General features: G+C 52.7%; 1 protein-coding gene across 5 annotated transcripts in view; it reads left to right on the forward strand.

Moving 5' to 3' along the window:
- ARHGEF7 (Rho guanine nucleotide exchange factor 7) overlaps window positions 1-15,930 on the forward strand; it is a 106,939-nt gene that overhangs the window by 17,421 nt on the left and 73,588 nt on the right. For 2 of the 5 annotated variants that reach the window (XM_047081808.1, XM_047081802.1), the window contains exons 2-3: window positions 11,766-11,850; window positions 15,368-15,498. The gene's annotated coding sequence lies outside the window, so the exon portion shown is untranslated. Of the gene's footprint in view, window positions 1-11,761; window positions 11,851-15,367; window positions 15,499-15,930 lie in introns of those variants that run through there. The other 3 variants (XM_047081790.1, XM_047081795.1, XM_047081783.1) reach the window with 2 other exon arrangements.

The raw sequence follows: 15,930 nt of genomic DNA on the forward strand, positions 1-15,930 counted from the left end.
ATGTCCCGAGCTGAAGTTGGACACTTAACCAACTGAGCCACCCAGGTGCCCCAAGAAACCTGTATTTCTTGATCTTTCCTCTTGGAGCTCACCCCTGTGTGGAAGAGGAGGAACCCACAGTGTGACTCTATGGGGCTTGGGGGGGCAGACTGGATGAGGGGCACTTTGTTATGGCCTTGAGTGGTGGGATTGGCCATGTTCCCCCTCAGTATTCGGTGGCAGGGCTAGTGTCTAGAAACTTCCTTTTTGCTGTGCTGCCCCTTTCTTGGTGCTCCAGCCAGAGAGGGCAAGCTTTTTCTGGGGCTGTTTTTTTTTGTTTTTTTTTTTTTTTTTTTTGGTGCATCTGGGCTGCATCTGAAACAAAACAAAACAAAAACCCCCACAGAACCCAGACAACCCTCTGCTGTGCTTCTTGGGCCCTGAGGCCTGTAGCCAGGCTGCTGCTCCCAGTCTGAGTTCTGTTCGCCTCTGTTCTGTATGTAACGTCCAGGGCTTTTAAAAAGCTGGACTTTGCGGTTCCTGTAATATGAATAAAGGCCCCATAGCTGACATGCTATGTACATGTACAGCTGACATGTACAGCTGTGTAGGTGAGACGAGAGGGGGCCCTGTAAGGGGGGAGGCTGGGAACAGGTGTGGGAAATCTGGGGGGAAGGGTCTGGATGCTTTCCCTGAGCAGGGTAGAGGGATGAGCCTTCTCTGTACCCCAGTTCCCATGTCTCACTCCAGCTAGAGGGCGGCCCCGGCTTGAAGTTTATGGTGGGGCTCTTAGGGTATTTCATTTTAGGTAGAATTGTCTCCTTTTTTGTCTTCTGTGTCTGTTAGTGGGTCCAGTAGTACCTGGACTTGGTGACTTGTTAGGGATCTGGTGTAGGCAGCCAGCTTTCCTTACGGGCAGAGGTCTGAGTGCTTGGCCTCCTCCTGGAGAAGTGCTGTTTCCTGTCCTGCTAGAGCAGTCACCAAGGTGCTCCTGGCTCCCCTTAGAAGTATGGCCCATCCTTTCTGTGCTGTGGAATCCCCTGAGGCCTTGCTTAGATTGCTCATGGCCCCTGCCCCCTGCCCCATTTAGCGCTGCAGTAAATTCCTTCTTTATTACTTAAAGCCTCTTTTGTCATTTTCAGTGGAACTTTGGGAGAGATGAGAGGTAGTTCGCATTTGCACTTTCCCAGCTTTTTTTTTTTTTAATATATATTTTTTAACGTCTGTTTATCTTTGAGAGAGAGACACACACAGAGTGTGAGCAGCGGAGGGGCAGAGAGAGAGGGAGACACGGAATCCGAAGCAGGCTCCAGGCTCTGAGCTGTCAGCATAGAGCCTGATGCGGGTCTCAAACTCATGAGCTGTGAGATCATGACCTGAGCTGAAGTCGGATGCTTAACCAGCTGAGCCACCCAGGCACCCTTGCACTTTACCATCTTTGAGATGTTTCTCAAAGTTTGACTTTTGTAACTATTCACGCTAAGTTTTAAAGTTAATGCAGTGTACTTGTTACCTTCCTGGCTCTAAACGTTAGCACCTAACTTATTTGAGTCCTTCTGCCCCGACCCCTGTTTGACACCGGAGGGCTGCTCTTTTCAGACTCACCCCATTGGCATTGCGGACAGCCTGGGGGCCTGCTGCAGGCTGGTGGGGCGCTGTGTTTGTGCATGGGTGTCTGAGCCCACTGCCCCGCTTGCTGTGGACCCCCGTGTACGCCTGTAGGGAGAATGCAATGGTTCACCGGCTTCCTGTCTTGTTCTCCCAGACCATCACACCGTCGTCCTGGGGGCCGGGTCTTCTTTGTAAAATAAGGTTGGCGTGAAGTCTTGAGCACAGTGCCCAGAGGCCTCCGTGGATGCTGGAGCCTCCCTCCCTGCCTGGTGGGGCTTCGGCCTCTCTGCTGCTTTCTGTTTGTGGAGGCTGAAAGCCGGCTGGTGCTTTCTTTGCTCCGGCGGTCTTCCCCACTTCTCAGGGTTTTATCACTCCCCCCCCCCCCCCCGCCACCCCTTCCTGTAGACCACCTAAAACATGGGGCTGGGGTTTCTTTTGATCTGGGTGGTCCCTGCCCTTGTTCGTATGTGGGTGTTGATACGGTCAAATGCACAGCGTTGAATATGCTTTAATTCTCATTTTAAAGTGGAAAGTTGTTTGGGGGCACACTGGGTGACTGGTAGGTATTGATAGAAGCCATCACCAAGCTAGTTTTATCCCTGGAGTGGAGGAGTAGGCAGGACTAAGAACAAACCTGCAGAAGCCAAGGGGGCGAAATCACTGCAGAGTCCTGTTCCTCCCGTGTCCCCATCAGTATGGACCATTTGCAGTAAACTGAAATAGCAGGACTTCAAGACTCCTTTCTACTCCTCTTGCCACAAAATCCAATTTCTCTTGACAATGTGATAGGACAAAATTATATTTTTAACTTGGCGAACTACACTCCAGAACCGTGCCAAGAGTAAGTTTCTTGCGTCAGAAATAGCTTCCTCATAAACTCCCTGGAGGAGCTGACCTGGCTCCTTGCATTTGGAACATTAAAGCTACAAGAGTTGAACGTGCTTGGCTGGCCTCCCCTTATGGGGGTCTCTCCTTTAGCCCTGAGATGGTAGAAAGAATGTCTGTACGTTGCCTGTGATTTTCTTGTCGCATGTACCCAGGGTGTCCTCAGCCAGGGGCATAACTTAGGCACGCGTTCTCTTCAGTGGCTGTGGTTGGTGGTCTGCAGTCAGTGGGTGGTGGTCGAGCCCTGGGGAACGTGCAGAGGGCAGCCGAGGCAGCCCACAGATCTCCACTACCCTGTTTCTCAGATTCTGTGTAGCCCCAGTGCTGCAGGGGGTCCCCACCCTGCTCACTGGGGTCGTGCACAAGATGCTGGGAGGATGTGTGTGTCACCTTGGCTCCTGGGGCCGCTCTGCCTCTCTGGCTGTGGGGTTGTGACCGGTGGCTCAGGGCCAGCCATTCGCTGCTGGGATGGCAGGCTCGTTGCTGTTGCCTGGGGCTGCGTAACCTCAGTAGGAGGAATGTTCCTGAAACTGCAGCCCATGCCGGAGACAGTAGACAAAAAGATGGCCCAGAACTTATGACTTCTGCACTGTGGCTCTTACTTTTTCGACTTGTTACCTGAACAGTGCTGTTTCATTTAAGCTGGTTAGAATTTTATTTCTAGTCGAAAGATTTGACTGAGGGGGTCTTTGTTATATGAAGAGTGACACCATCAACTTGGTGCTGTGGTTTGCTTTTTTATTGTGTGGAAGACGTTCTGATTTCCAGTATTATCAGTGACATTTGGAAGTCAGGGTGAAGCAAGGCCCCCATTGTGAGCTGGGGGGGGGTTGGTGGGGAGAGCCTTTCAGGCCTTACTACATTAGGCATCCTTTAGTTACATTTTTGGGAACCCTGTCCCACTTCGTTGTGAGGTGTGTCCGCACTCCACAGAATGCAGAGTGACATTCTGTGACAGCTGAGCCATCCAGGGAAGAGGTGTGGGCACCTGATTTGAGGGGAGAGGTGTACATGCGGTTGGGACTCCCGTGGCGGTGGACATGGTGCTGGTTTTCAAGCACCGTGCTCACACTTCTGGGCACTCGTTTCTCAAGTTGGGGCCTGGGCCCTTCCCTCTAGTGGGCCGCACGGGGGCCTCCTTAGGGACAGTATGGCACGCAGGTCTGCAGTCCTGAGTCGCAGGCACTGTGCTGGCCTTCCTGTCGAGTGCCCATGTCGCTGCTGTGAGGACTGGAGCACATGGCTGTGGTGGGCAGCCTGGTTGAGACCCAGCCCTGGGGATGCTTTCAGGCCGCCTCCGAGAGACCAGAGCTGTGTCCCCCGGTGGAGCCGCTGGGAACTGCTGACCCCCCAGGACCTGCGAGGTAGGTTGTCCAGGGCCCTGAGGCTGAGGGACCTGTTACTTAGACGCCGAGCGGCGGTCTAGGCGGTGGAGGTTGAAGGTGGTGAAGCCCTTTGTCGCTCTGCTGGCCCTGCCTGCCTTCTGGTTCCTAGGGCACCTGGTGTAGAGTGGCGGACCAGTCGAGGGTGCGTGAGAAAGATCGAGTGCTTGCAGGGCCAGCCTGTGGACACATGGTGTCTTTTCTTCTTGGAGGCTACGTGAAGCCGTCACTCCCGAGCAGTTACGTGACGACTGTGTCCAGAGTTTGGGAAGGAAGGGAAAACCTCGTTTGCTCTGCAATAAGAAGTGCTTTGTGGGGAACAGTTTTTCCTGTTTGAATAGCTGAGGGTTGTTTTATCCAGCGAAGAGGTTTTAACTTTGACCCTTTAGTGTTAACTTGGCCTGAGTCTAAATGACTTGTTTCAGTTAATGTCTTCTTTGTTTTTTTTTTTTTTTTTTTTGAAGATGTACTCTGTCCCCTTCAAGAATCCCTTCTGTTGTGGAAAATGTGGCATGTGGGTGTATTGCCAGTTCTTGCCAGATGCTGTCATTCAGCCCCCACATCTCCGAGACTCTGAAGCCCAGAGGTTTATCCTCCTGGCTGCGTGTTAGCTACAGATAGGGTGTTGCTGTGCTCTCAGGGTCATCTTGATGCTGCATTTCTGGCCTGGGCCTGCCTGTCTCCTTCAGATGGGCGGATACCCCCAAAGGCTCCTACAGCTTCTGCTCGGGGCTGGCATGCATCATCCTGCTCGGAGCTGGTGTGCGTGGGTGCGTGGACCCAGCCCACGGGGAGGCGTGGCAGGGGGTGGGGAGCGGATGCTGGCGCTAACTGACCAGCTGCAGTGAATTGGAGTTAGACCAAAGAGTCGGAAAATGGTGTGATGAATGGGACGGTTCTAGATCGGGTCCGCATCTGCTCTTAGAACTTGTGCCTTGGAAACCCGTTTTCTTCAGAGCAGTCTTCTGTTGCTTAAGGCTTTCCTGAGAACCACGGCGGCTTCTCCTCATGCAGCCCTCCTCTGTCAGGTTGAGGTTCGTGCATTTGGGGAGCTCTCGCGGGGAGGGGGGGGCGTGGCGGGGGTGTCACTCTCCTGTTACTGCCCTGCCGGGTGGATGCTGGTGATGTCTGCTTCACTTGTGTGGCACAGCCCCGTCTTCCTGTATAGGTGAGCCTTCCTGATTTCCGGTGTGTGTTCAGGAGCTAAACTTGGTAGTGCATGTGACCGTGTAAGTCAAAATAGAAGGTGTTTTTTTGTTTTTTTTTTTTTTTCAACGTTTATTTATTTTTGGGACAGAGAGAGACAGAGCATGAACAGGGGAGGGGCAGAGAGAGAGGGAGACACAGAATCGGAAACAGGCTCCAGGCTCTGAGCCATCAGCCCAGAGCCCGACATGGGGCTCGAACTCACAGACCGCGAGATTGTGACCTGGCTGAAGTCGGACGCTTAACCGACTGCGCCACCCAGGCGCCCCTAAAAATAGATGTTTAGAGGACTAGAGGAAGTTCGGGCTGGGAGGGTGAACCTGGCCAGATCGCCCTGTCTTTGGTGGTATGTGTTAGCCCTTCTGGTGACATCACGGGCAGGATTTCTGGGGTTAGTGGTCGGGGGTTGGGGTGGGTGCTCTGAGGGGTTGGTTTGTCTGGGCCTCTGCACGGCGGGCGGCCTCTCAGGCCTGACTGTGACCTCCTGACACAGATGGTGCGCCCTCCTCCCTCTGCTGTTGGTTTAGAGCTGAGGGACTCCACATCTGTGAACATGCGTGCTTGTCCCTCCTTTTGAAAAAACCCCTCCTGACCTCTTGGAGCAGGTGCTGGTGGAATGGGGCTTTGCCCTGCCCCCACCTCTCCTGAGCCATGTGATTCTCTTGCCCACTGGTGGGCTGGGGTCCTGCTGACTTCTCCTTTCCCGTGTCCCGTCATCCACCTGGAACCTGGTGCAGGGGCGTGGCTCTGGTGCAGGGGGGCACCCTAACCCTCCTCTGTGGCCTCGTAACTCCTTCCCCTGCTTTCCTCCTTCAGCCTTCACGAGGTGTCCTGGGAAGGCCTGCTCTCTTGACCCTGGTTCTCCTTTCCTCCCAGTTGATGGTCCTCCTCTAAGTGGTGTCCTGTGTCGGGGGGTGGGGGGGGGCTTGCAGGTTGGCCAGTGGCGTTTCTCTCCCTCCTCAGGCGGGGAAGCCGGTGCCCGGACCATGCAGTGACCTTCCACAGGGGCCCTTGGTGGGCCTGTGCTCCTGTGCCGGCCCTCCGTGCCCTTCCTCCTGGTTTGGACTGGACACTCCTAGGTGTGGGGGGCCACAGGGCCCGGTTGGTCTGAGGTGGCCCAGGTGTACATGTGCTGTCCCAAACTGACTTCCCCTCGAGCTCCTGTTTGTGCAGAGCGACTGGCGTGGTGGTTGTGTGTGTCCTGTGGACACTGCCGCTCCCCGCCTTGTGCCTCGCTCTCTGTCCACTCCCCGCCTTGTGCCTCGCTCTCTGTCTACTCCCCACCTCATGTCTCGCTTGTGCTGCTTTGTTTGGAGCTCTTCCGCTCAGCCTTCCCTTTCTTTCAAGGTTCTCTGCAGGTTGTACCTTGTTTAGGGACACCTGGGACTGGCTGGAGTTGTAAAGAAACAGCCTGGAGACTTCCTTGGTAGCTTTTGGTGTCCCCTGGCATAGCCGTGTGCTCTTTTGTTGAGTTTAACCCCGTGTGGGCGCCCCCCAGTGGAGATGGGCGGGTCCCACCAGAGGACCTGAGAGCCCGGTTCTGCCCTGCTGGTGCTGCTAGCCCCCGTGGCTGGCCCGTCTGTGATGTCCTGTGCTGCCTGCCTTGGGGTGGGGATGCTATTTATGCTGATACTTTGAGGAGGATTCCAGCAGTGCCCTGCTTTGGCCGAATCAAGGAGAATGATGTATTCGGGGGTAGAATCTTTTTGGTATTTGGCATTCTTCCCTGTTAAAGGAGGAGATGATTATCTTAATTATCTTTATCTAATGAAATAGTTTCATTTACTGCTTTTTTTGGTGGAGAAAACTGCAGCCTTCTTCCTTGATGTGGTGGTGGTTGGTAGATGTGTGGTCCCGTGTGAGCTCATAATGGGGGCTGCAGCCAGAAGGGAGCCCCAGGTTTCTTGGGGCATCTGGCAGGTGCCCAGTTGGGGACCCGAGGTGTAGAGGAGAGCCGTGTGTAGCGATGCTGCTGCCTCGGTGGATCCAAGTCCAGGCTGGGGAGGGTGGGCCCTCTTCAGGCTGCATAGTGTGTCAGCAGGTTCTTAGAAGTCCCTTCTGGGCTGGGGAGGCGGGACTCCCGGACCCAGAGCCTCCATTTAATATCCTTTCCTTCCTGTTGCAAGGAGGTCTGTTTCCCCAGGCAGGACCTTTCGCTGGGGTGCTGTGGTGGCCTTATTGGGCGGCACTCCCCTGCTGCCGAGGGCATCTGTCTGCTCTGCGTGAGCCCTGCTTACAGCAGCTGCCCTTGAGGCTCACGCTGCCTGCACCCCTCCCCGTCTTGGCCTCCTGTGCTGCTTGGAGTTTGCGATTGTTTCCCACTGTGTTAAGAATGGGCTCAGGTGAAGCTGACCGTGGTTTCCCCTCCTGAGAGTTGACTGTGTGACAAGGCAGCGGATAGTTCAGTGTTGGGCAGACCGCGCAGGGAATGGCCGTTCTGCGGAAGTGTTCCCACATAGTGCTAGCCATCCGGGGCCAGCGAGGGCAGGGAGCCGGGCAGCAGGTACACCAGAGCCTTGAGCAGACCCGTGTGCAGGCTGCGGGGCTGCCCTTCCTCTTGCGTGCTGGTGTATTTCCCTCGTGAGCCTTGGGGTGCCGCGGTGTCCACGCTGTCAGGGTGGACAGGTGAGTGGGAGGGAGGGCTGGGCTGTCAGAAGCAGCAGCTTCAGGGGTGGGAGTTTTGGGTGGGAACCTGAGCACTTTGATGGAGTAGGGTCCTTCAGGATGCAGAGAGGTGCAGTGTCGTGCTCCAAGGCGCGTGGTGTGGATGCCTTTACTCCCTTCTCTGGTTCCGTGAGGCTTCTGCTTCTGGGCACCCCCCAGGCATTGAGGAAGCTTTTTTTCTTGGTAACTGTGTTTTAGGAAACCGTTTTCTATGGTAGAATGTGGTTATTGATGGGTCAGTATTATAGGAAACCTGAAGCTTGGTGAGCAAGACTTCAGTTCTTAAAATCTGTTCCTTCTCCAACATGTGAGACATTTGCATGTTGCTTTCTGTCCTTGTCACTATGTTTTTCCTTCCCATTTTTTTTTAAATTTTTTTTTAACGTTTATTTATTTTTGAAACAGACACAGCATGAACGGGGGAGGGGCAGAGAGAGAGGGAGACACAGAATTGGAAGCAGGCTCCAGGCTCTGAGTTATCAGCCCAGAGCCCGACGCGGGGCTCGAACTCACGGACCGCGAGATCATGACCTGAGCTGAAGTCGGATGCTTAACCGACTGAGCCACCCATGCGCCCCTCTTTCCCATTTTAAGGATGAGAAAGCAGAAGCCTGGGAGGGCTTCTGTACATTGTGAGGCTATAACAAGCGAGGGCAGCCTCCACGCAGGAAAGGGCCGGCTGCTCAGGGCTCAGGCTCCTTAGTGCTGTGTTGTCACTTGAAACACGCTGCTCACCTCTGTCCTGCTCTCTCTGGGGGTCGTGTTTGCTCCCTGTCGCTATAGTATTGTTGCTTTTGATTAGTAAAATACTAAATACCAACAAATTTAGTATTTTGAGGGGGGGAACAGGATCATTTTACTTCAAGAATATTGGATTCTGCTGTATACATTTAATTCACGTAAATGCGAAAGTGAGGGTGAGTGTTTGGGGATATGCTTTTCCAATATCTCTGGGTCACAGAGTGGTCCCTCCTCACTGTGAGTTTGGTCTTGGTCTGGAGTGGAGCCCGCCTAGGGAGAGGATTCACACCTTCCTTGTCCCTCCAGGGCTTTTTTCCCCCTGCTGCCTGAAATCACATGGGGTCAGGGTTCCTCAGAGATGCTAATTTAACTGGCCTGGGGTTTGGCCAGAGTGTCTTGGTTTTCTGAATCCCTGGAGATGCAGCCTCTCCTGAGAACTTCTGCTCTGCCGCCACCGGAGGCAAAGCGGACCCCAGTGTTGGCTTCCTTCCTCCCGCTGGCTCCCGACCCCAGCCAGGGTGGGCGGTGCTGCTCTTTGGGCGACATGGGTAGGCCCTGAGGTGGGGCCAGTGTCCTTAAGCGCGGAGTGCCCTGGACGGCGGAGTGTGCCGGTGTCCTGGTCGTTCTCCCGCGTGTGGGCTGACTTGTGCCGAGACGCTAAAACAGAAGTTCTAATGAGACTTTTCCCCTAGTGCAGACTCTTTACTCAAGAGTTTTCTGGTTTTCTTTTTCTTTTGGTTGAATAGTTTCCTAATTCGGGAAATAGTCTTTTTTTAGAGCTGGGCTTTAGTCAGAACATTTCATGGATTCAGAATGTGTGTTTCTCGGCGGCAAGCGTTTGTCTCCTCTCGTTGTGTAGTTTCCTGTGAAGAAATGTAGCACAGATGTGAATCCACTTAAGTTGTGGGGTCACATGGAAGCCCGTCGGTGGGAAGGTTCGGCCAACCAGACGCTTCCTGGTATCCAAGTAAGAAAGATATATAGTTCTGGAATAACAGGAAGCTGCAGCTTTCAGCATCCTGTTTTTCTGGGTTTTGTGACTTGCTGCCTCACCACAATGAAGGTTAGTAGACCTTTTTATGTTGAATTCTTCTCATAGGGTACTGCGTATTTAATTTTCCTATCTCTAAAACTGGAACTTCAGAGCTGAAAGACGGGCAGATTAGCTGCTCCTGCGTTTTACAAAGGAACGTTGATGTTCGACACAAGGAAGCAGAGGCCTGTCAAAGTTAATGCTCTTCATGGTGCTCCTAAAAAATGCAACTAACACGTTAAACAAAACGTAGGTAGATGCGTCCGCCTAGGCAATGCTCATTTGACTCGTTTCTGAAATCTCACAAATGAATTAGATTCTGTGTTGTATAAGCTGATTCTAAAGACGCTCTGTTGGAAGGGGTGCTTTTTACAGGAAGGGTCTGGCGTGAAATTGATTCATTTTGTACATCAGCTGTGTGAGAAATGGCACCAGTGACTGTCCGGAATGCTTAGATGTGGTCACATGTAGGCGTTAGGCTCTGTTCAGTTTCTTCCAGCTTTTAGAAAAAGCAAGCTGTGTGTCCAGCTCCTCCCTTGACTCCATGATTTGATGGCCTCCTTTCTTGAAGTTCTTCAGTTTTTCTTTTGTTTGTTGGTGTTTTTTAAAAATTTTTTTTAATGTTTATTTATTTTTGAGAGAGAGAGAATGCGCATGAGCACATGAGTGAGCGGGGGAGGGGCAGAGAGAGGGAGACACAGAATCTGAAGCAGGCTCCAGGCTCTGAGCCGTCAGCACAGAGCCCGACGCGGGGCTCGAACCCACGAGCTGTGAGATCATGACCTGAGCCGAAGTCGGACGCTTAACCAGCTGAGCCACCCAGGGGCCCCTGTTTGCTCATGTTTAAATAAACCTACCTCATGGTTTTTACTCATTTCAGAAATTAAAGGCAGAAGGCCATTAACTGAAGAATTTTGAGGAAGGCAGCAATTAGATTTGGAAAGGCTCCCCTTAGCTGCTCTGTGTGTGAATGTCCCGCATGGTGACATTTAGCACCGCAGGGTGGATGGATGGGTCGACTGGTGCATTTATCCATTCAGACGTTGGACCTTTTGTACTGTGTGCTGGCCGTTTTGCTAGATGTTGGGAGTTGTAAGCTCTGGTTTCGTGGGTTTTCCAGTGTAGGGTGGCTATACACGTGGGATGTGAGGTTGTCCTTGAGGTGAGTGTGCTGGGAGAGCTTGGTTAGGGCGCCTGACCTAGTCTGGTGCGGAAGTGTGGCCAGGAGTCCTGTGAGGACTTAGGGGGTGGGGGCTGGGAGGCAGGAAGAAGAGGGGTTCCTGGCAGGATGGGAAGTGGAGGAGGGGAGGGAGGAGGGGAGAGGTGGCCGGGCCCTCCTTCTCCTGACCCTCCTTCCTGGAATGGCTGGTGATGTCTGTTCATTTTTGCCCTGGTGCGAGAAACTTAAGGCTGTTAACACAGTTTATGCTTGGGTCTCTAAATACACCTTTGTTATCGACATCCTGAAAGAAATATTTTCATAATTTTTCTGGCACCGTTGTAGGTGATTTTACTGTTACAATCTTTTGTGGTGGTTACCTGACGATCAAAAGCCTTGTGTGTCCTCCAGGCAGTATTTGGGAGTGAGATCTGTGTGTGTGCCTGTGCGCACACTTGCAGACCAGCTGTAAGGTATCTAGGCAAGCTGACGTGTTCTCTCAGCTTGTGTGTGTGTGTGTGTGTGTGTGTGTGTGTGTGTGTGTGTGTGTGTACGTGCACCTGCGTGCTGGGATGGACTCTCCTGTGTGCCGGGTCTGTAGGTGGCCGAGGTTGGAGGAGGTGTAGACTAGCCTGTCCTGGTCAGGCCTCAGTGCGGTGCCTGGAGAGCAGAGGTGTCCCCGGAGCTACTGGTCTGTCTCTCTTCCGGAATCCACTTCTGTCTTCCCTTCCTCCTGCTGTCAGCATGTGTTTCTCTTGCTGTGCTTGGCTGTGGAGTGGACTTGGGGCTGGGACAGGATCTAGAAGCAAGCCCAGTAGCTCATGGGGCTCCACCCTGTGTTGCCGAGGCGGTTGGGCCAGGTGGGGAGTTGGCAGTGAGGACGCTGGTCTCCTGCCCCACATCGGAGTGTGCCTGCACCAGGAGCTCTGACTGGCCCCTGCCCTCTGCTGGAAGCTGAGGCCACCGGTCTGCTCCTGCAGGCTGGGCTGCCTCTTAAGGACTTGCTCAGCGAATCCTGCTGTGGTCCTCCCGTTGCTGTGAGAACTTCGTTTGTCCTGTACCCGACAGAGGAGACCCTACTAACTTGTTTAATTTTTCCTTTCAGACATTTGATGCAAATGATTTGTATCAGGGGCAGAATTTTAACAAGGTCCTCAGTTCCTTAGTGACTCTAAACAAAGTAACAGCAGGTAAGAACTTTTTATTGAACTTGAGGGGGTGGGAAGACCAAAGGGCAAAAACATGTGCGTTTCGGTTGGCAAGGCAGACATGAGCATTATAGAATTAAAAAAAACCCAAACCTATCCTGTTACATTTTTGGCTTTAATTTTTGCTGTGATATTTTCTTCTTAGATCAGAGTCTTGCTCTTCGGGCCTCTGGTGGATAGCAGGTGTTTTCCTTTCTGTGGGCAGAAAGCTTGCTGCCTGCCACCTTAGCAGAGGAGAAAGGTGTTTTGTGTGGGTGGACTCCCAGGCTGTCTTGGAGCTAGAAGCCCTTTCTCTGGGTTTTTATTTCTTTTGATGAAAGCTTACATTTAGGGAGCAGGTGTAGTGCCAGTTTGAGAGGTGTGACCATGACAAGGAGGCAGTCAGCGAGGTAGCCCTAAAGTAACCCCCTGCCACAGCCAGGCTTTCTGCGGGCTGTGACGGTGCCGAGGGTACGGGTTCTGCTGTGTTGGGAGCCCGGGCCCTCCTTCAGTGAAGGGGTGAGTGGAGCTGAGGACACCCTGTGCTGCTCTTCTGGGCTCCCAGGTACGGGGAGGACAGGAGAGCTTCTGTGCACATTTCTTGGAGGGAGGCACTGCCTGTCCCTGAGCACCGAGAAGCTCTGTCTTTGGAGAGCTGTGTGGATCTAAAAGGACTTAGTGGCGCTTCTGTCTTAAAGTCATTTTTATTTTTCCATTTCCCTCTACACAGTTTTAGTTTCAGGTTTACGGGGGAATGTTGACCTTGGGGTCTTTTGATGAGAACCTCAAGTGGTTTTCTGAGGGGCTCTTGTCCCTGTTTTCCTGGCCCTTCAGAGGGGGTGTGGGGAGGAGCAGAAGCAAAGCATCGCAAGCTGTAGTCCCAGCTCTTCGGTGCTCTCTGCTCAGGGCTCAGGTAGCCCCCTCCTAGAACTTGCTTGCTGGGATGGCTGTCTGCACGGAGGTGGGGGGTGGGGGAGGGGGCGCGGGAGGCACTACCCAGAGCACCTGCCGCTGCCCCCCAGCCCCAGGCAGGGCTTTTGATGTGGCTGCGTTGTGCGGTTTGAAGTTGAAAACCTCCTAGGGCTGTTGAGATGGATTATCTGGGGAATTCGATCCATTGATAAGATAGGACCTTCTGTGATCAAGTGTGGGATTGTCGGTGAGGTTCTGACTCCAGGAGGAGGGAGAACGACCAGGATGGAGAAGGTGGGGGGGGGGGTACAAAGATAAATGTAGTTAGTATTATCCTTCCACGTGATGTTCTGCAAACAGAACTTCGTGGCATTTTGTGAAGGTTATTAGGCAGTGAAGCTGCCTTCTCTAGTCCCACAATGTAAAAACGCTAGCTTGACGGCGAACAAGCCGATTAGAAAGATTATGTACGGTGGGGGTAATACAATGATGGAAACCTGTAGATCAGATCCCCGGAATTTAACGGAAGAAGAAACTGGTGCAGAGGGTACGGTTGTGTTTCTTCGCCATGTGGGGCCTGTGTGCCAGCTGCTTCTAATAACCATCTGTGCCTCAGAGTTTCATGGGAGCGTCTGAGGGCTGATGGAGGGCTCCATGGCAGGCGGGACAAGAATGGCAGATGTGACAAGTACATGTCGTTTTTTTACTGTGACCCTGCTGCTCCCAGGGCATCCTTCTCTGGTGGCTGGTAGGGGACAAGAGGGCCACTTTGGCTTTGCTTCTGCATGCTGGGTCTCGCTGCAGTTGAGGGACAGGTGCCAAGTTGGGGAGGACGAGAGGGGAGGCGATGGGGCTGGCTGTGATCCGTGCCCTTGGGCGTGTGCTCCTTGTAATAGAACGTGGCCTGGGTCCCATCGCTCCCGGGCACGTTACTGTCGCTTCCCCCTCCTCCTTGTGCAGCAGTGGTGCTCCTGTGCCCTGACCGCATTGGACATGGAGTGAGTAAGATGTCCTTTCTGGAAACCTGCTTGGAAGTTAGGGAATCAGTGGGACTCTTCAGCATTGACATGGTCTCTCAGCTGGAAGGAATTTTTGCTCTTATATTGGGCTACTTGATTTTAAATTTTGTTCCTGAGGCCTGTGTGCTGGAAGTGACCCTGTCTTTTTAACTCCCTTTTAGATTCACTTTTAAATGAATGAGAAAAGTCTGTTACTATTTTCACTTCTGCCACTTGAAGACCCTTGTCTCCAGATGTATTGATAAATACTTGCCTTTTAACTGGACAGAAGAAAGACAGCTGACAGGAAGTGTAAGGGATGTCGTGGGACTCCTTCATTGCACTAAATGTTCCCTTGAAAGGTGGAGTCAGGCGACAGTGGGGCGGGGGTGAGGAGGACAAGTGTGCAGCTGCTGGGGGTGGAATCTCCATGAAATGCCCTTGAGGAGCTGGTTTTGTGCTTGAGATTCCCAAGGCCTGTGCCCACCCATAGTAGAAAACACTGACAATTATGCACAGCCTGAAGCAGGACCTGAGAATTGTAGGGGCCTTTGGAGGTGCCCTGGTAGGGATTCAGGACTGGGCTGTCGAGGCTGTTTGAAGGACTGGGTTTCCAGACACCAGTGTCCATGGAGCCAGGCGGAAGCCCAGGGAAGCGGCCGCTGTCCGTGCGCGCAGCCCTGCTCGGCTCTCGGAAAACTGGAGCCGCAGCCCGTGTAACCTCAACAGCAGCTGGAAATCAGGGCCTTCCTGTGATAACTTCAGACCTGCAGTTGACAGCGGAAAATTTTGTAAGACCCTGTGTAAGCCAACCCCAACAGATCCTTCAGAAAAATAGGAACTGGAGATCACGTTTAAGGATATTTTTATAGATGGCTCCCTACGTATTTAGTGCCTTTGAGAGAATGCTAGCTGTGTGGATCTTGGTCTGGCGATTTCCTTAGAAAACCTCTTCATGGCCTTGTTTTTTGGTCAACTGACTTCTAAGAAGCGGGTTGCTAACATTTACTTGTTGGTTGGCCTAAGTCTCTGCTCCTGAAGAGACTCGGGGAGAGTGCTAGGCCCCTTAGTACCTGTTTCCATCGATCCTTCCTGTGACTTGGAAGGAAGGCGTGGTTGTCTGCATTTTGAGGACGTCCTGCTCAGACAGGTTTCTAGCTAAAAGCTGTCAGGGGATTTTTCTCTTGGTTTAAAGTCGGAGTTTTTGTTGCAAGAGGATTCCTGCTGCTTATGGCCCTTTTTGAGGCTTAATCCTGGAGGAGTGGGTGGGCGGGGGTGATGTGTTGGGGCTGAGTCCTGGCTGGTGCTCTGACTTACTTTGAGAGGCTTGTTTTTTCCATGGGAAGGGAAAGTATTAAAACCAGTTACAAAACCTTTAAGAAATGTGAAGATTGTACTGGAGAGGGACGGATGAGTAGTTCTCTCGAGTTACTTCCTGGAGCGCGCGCACCTTGTCTGGGTAGCAGACGGACTGCTCTGCATAAATGGCCCGCTTTGTTGCTTTGGCCGTGCGTCCCCCGGGGGCTGCCCCAGTTTAGAGTCTGGTGTGCTATGAGAGTGCGTGGTGTCCAGCGTCTCAGCTCGCTCTTCTCTGTGCACGACCTTTTCAGACATCGGCCTGGGAAGTGACTCCGTGTGTGCCCGGCCCTCATCTCATCGGATAAAGTCTTTTGACTCCCTGGGAGCCCAGCCTTCGCACAGTCGGACTTCAAAATTGTTCCAGGGCCAGTATCGAAGTTTGGTAAGTTGGAGAGAGCTGGTTTTTGGAATATGTTGGGGGAGAGGAGCCTGTGCAGGTGTATCCAGAAAGGTGCTCGTGCCTCTGAACAGGGCGCTGCACAGCCAGCGGGTGCTTTGGCTCTGTTCCCGCTGTTCCTTCATTGGGGTGTGGTGTGTGCTCATCACCGGGTTCTCCAGATGTTTACACGTGACCGCTTTTGAGAGACTTGTGTATTTTGGGGGTTATATTTTAAGACTCCTAAATCTGTTAATCTAGAGAGATGTGTGTGCTTTAAAGTGTTTCCCTGGTCCCTTGTAAGATGGTATTTTTTTCTGCTTTGTGCACACGTACGGAAGTATGGGAATAAATATAAAAGTGCTTAGATGTGTGATGAAATGGCTAACAGGTAAAGAATCGAAAGGTGGTCTTTCTCCTTCTGGAAGTGTGGCTTAG

Source organism: Lynx rufus, unplaced genomic scaffold (assembly GCF_022079265.1).
Source record: "Lynx rufus isolate CCGP_SWC_20201006 ecotype Redwood Valley unplaced genomic scaffold, mLynRuf1.p SCAF_1, whole genome shotgun sequence".
In the NCBI taxonomy this organism is placed as follows: Eukaryota; Metazoa; Chordata; class Mammalia; order Carnivora; family Felidae; genus Lynx; species Lynx rufus.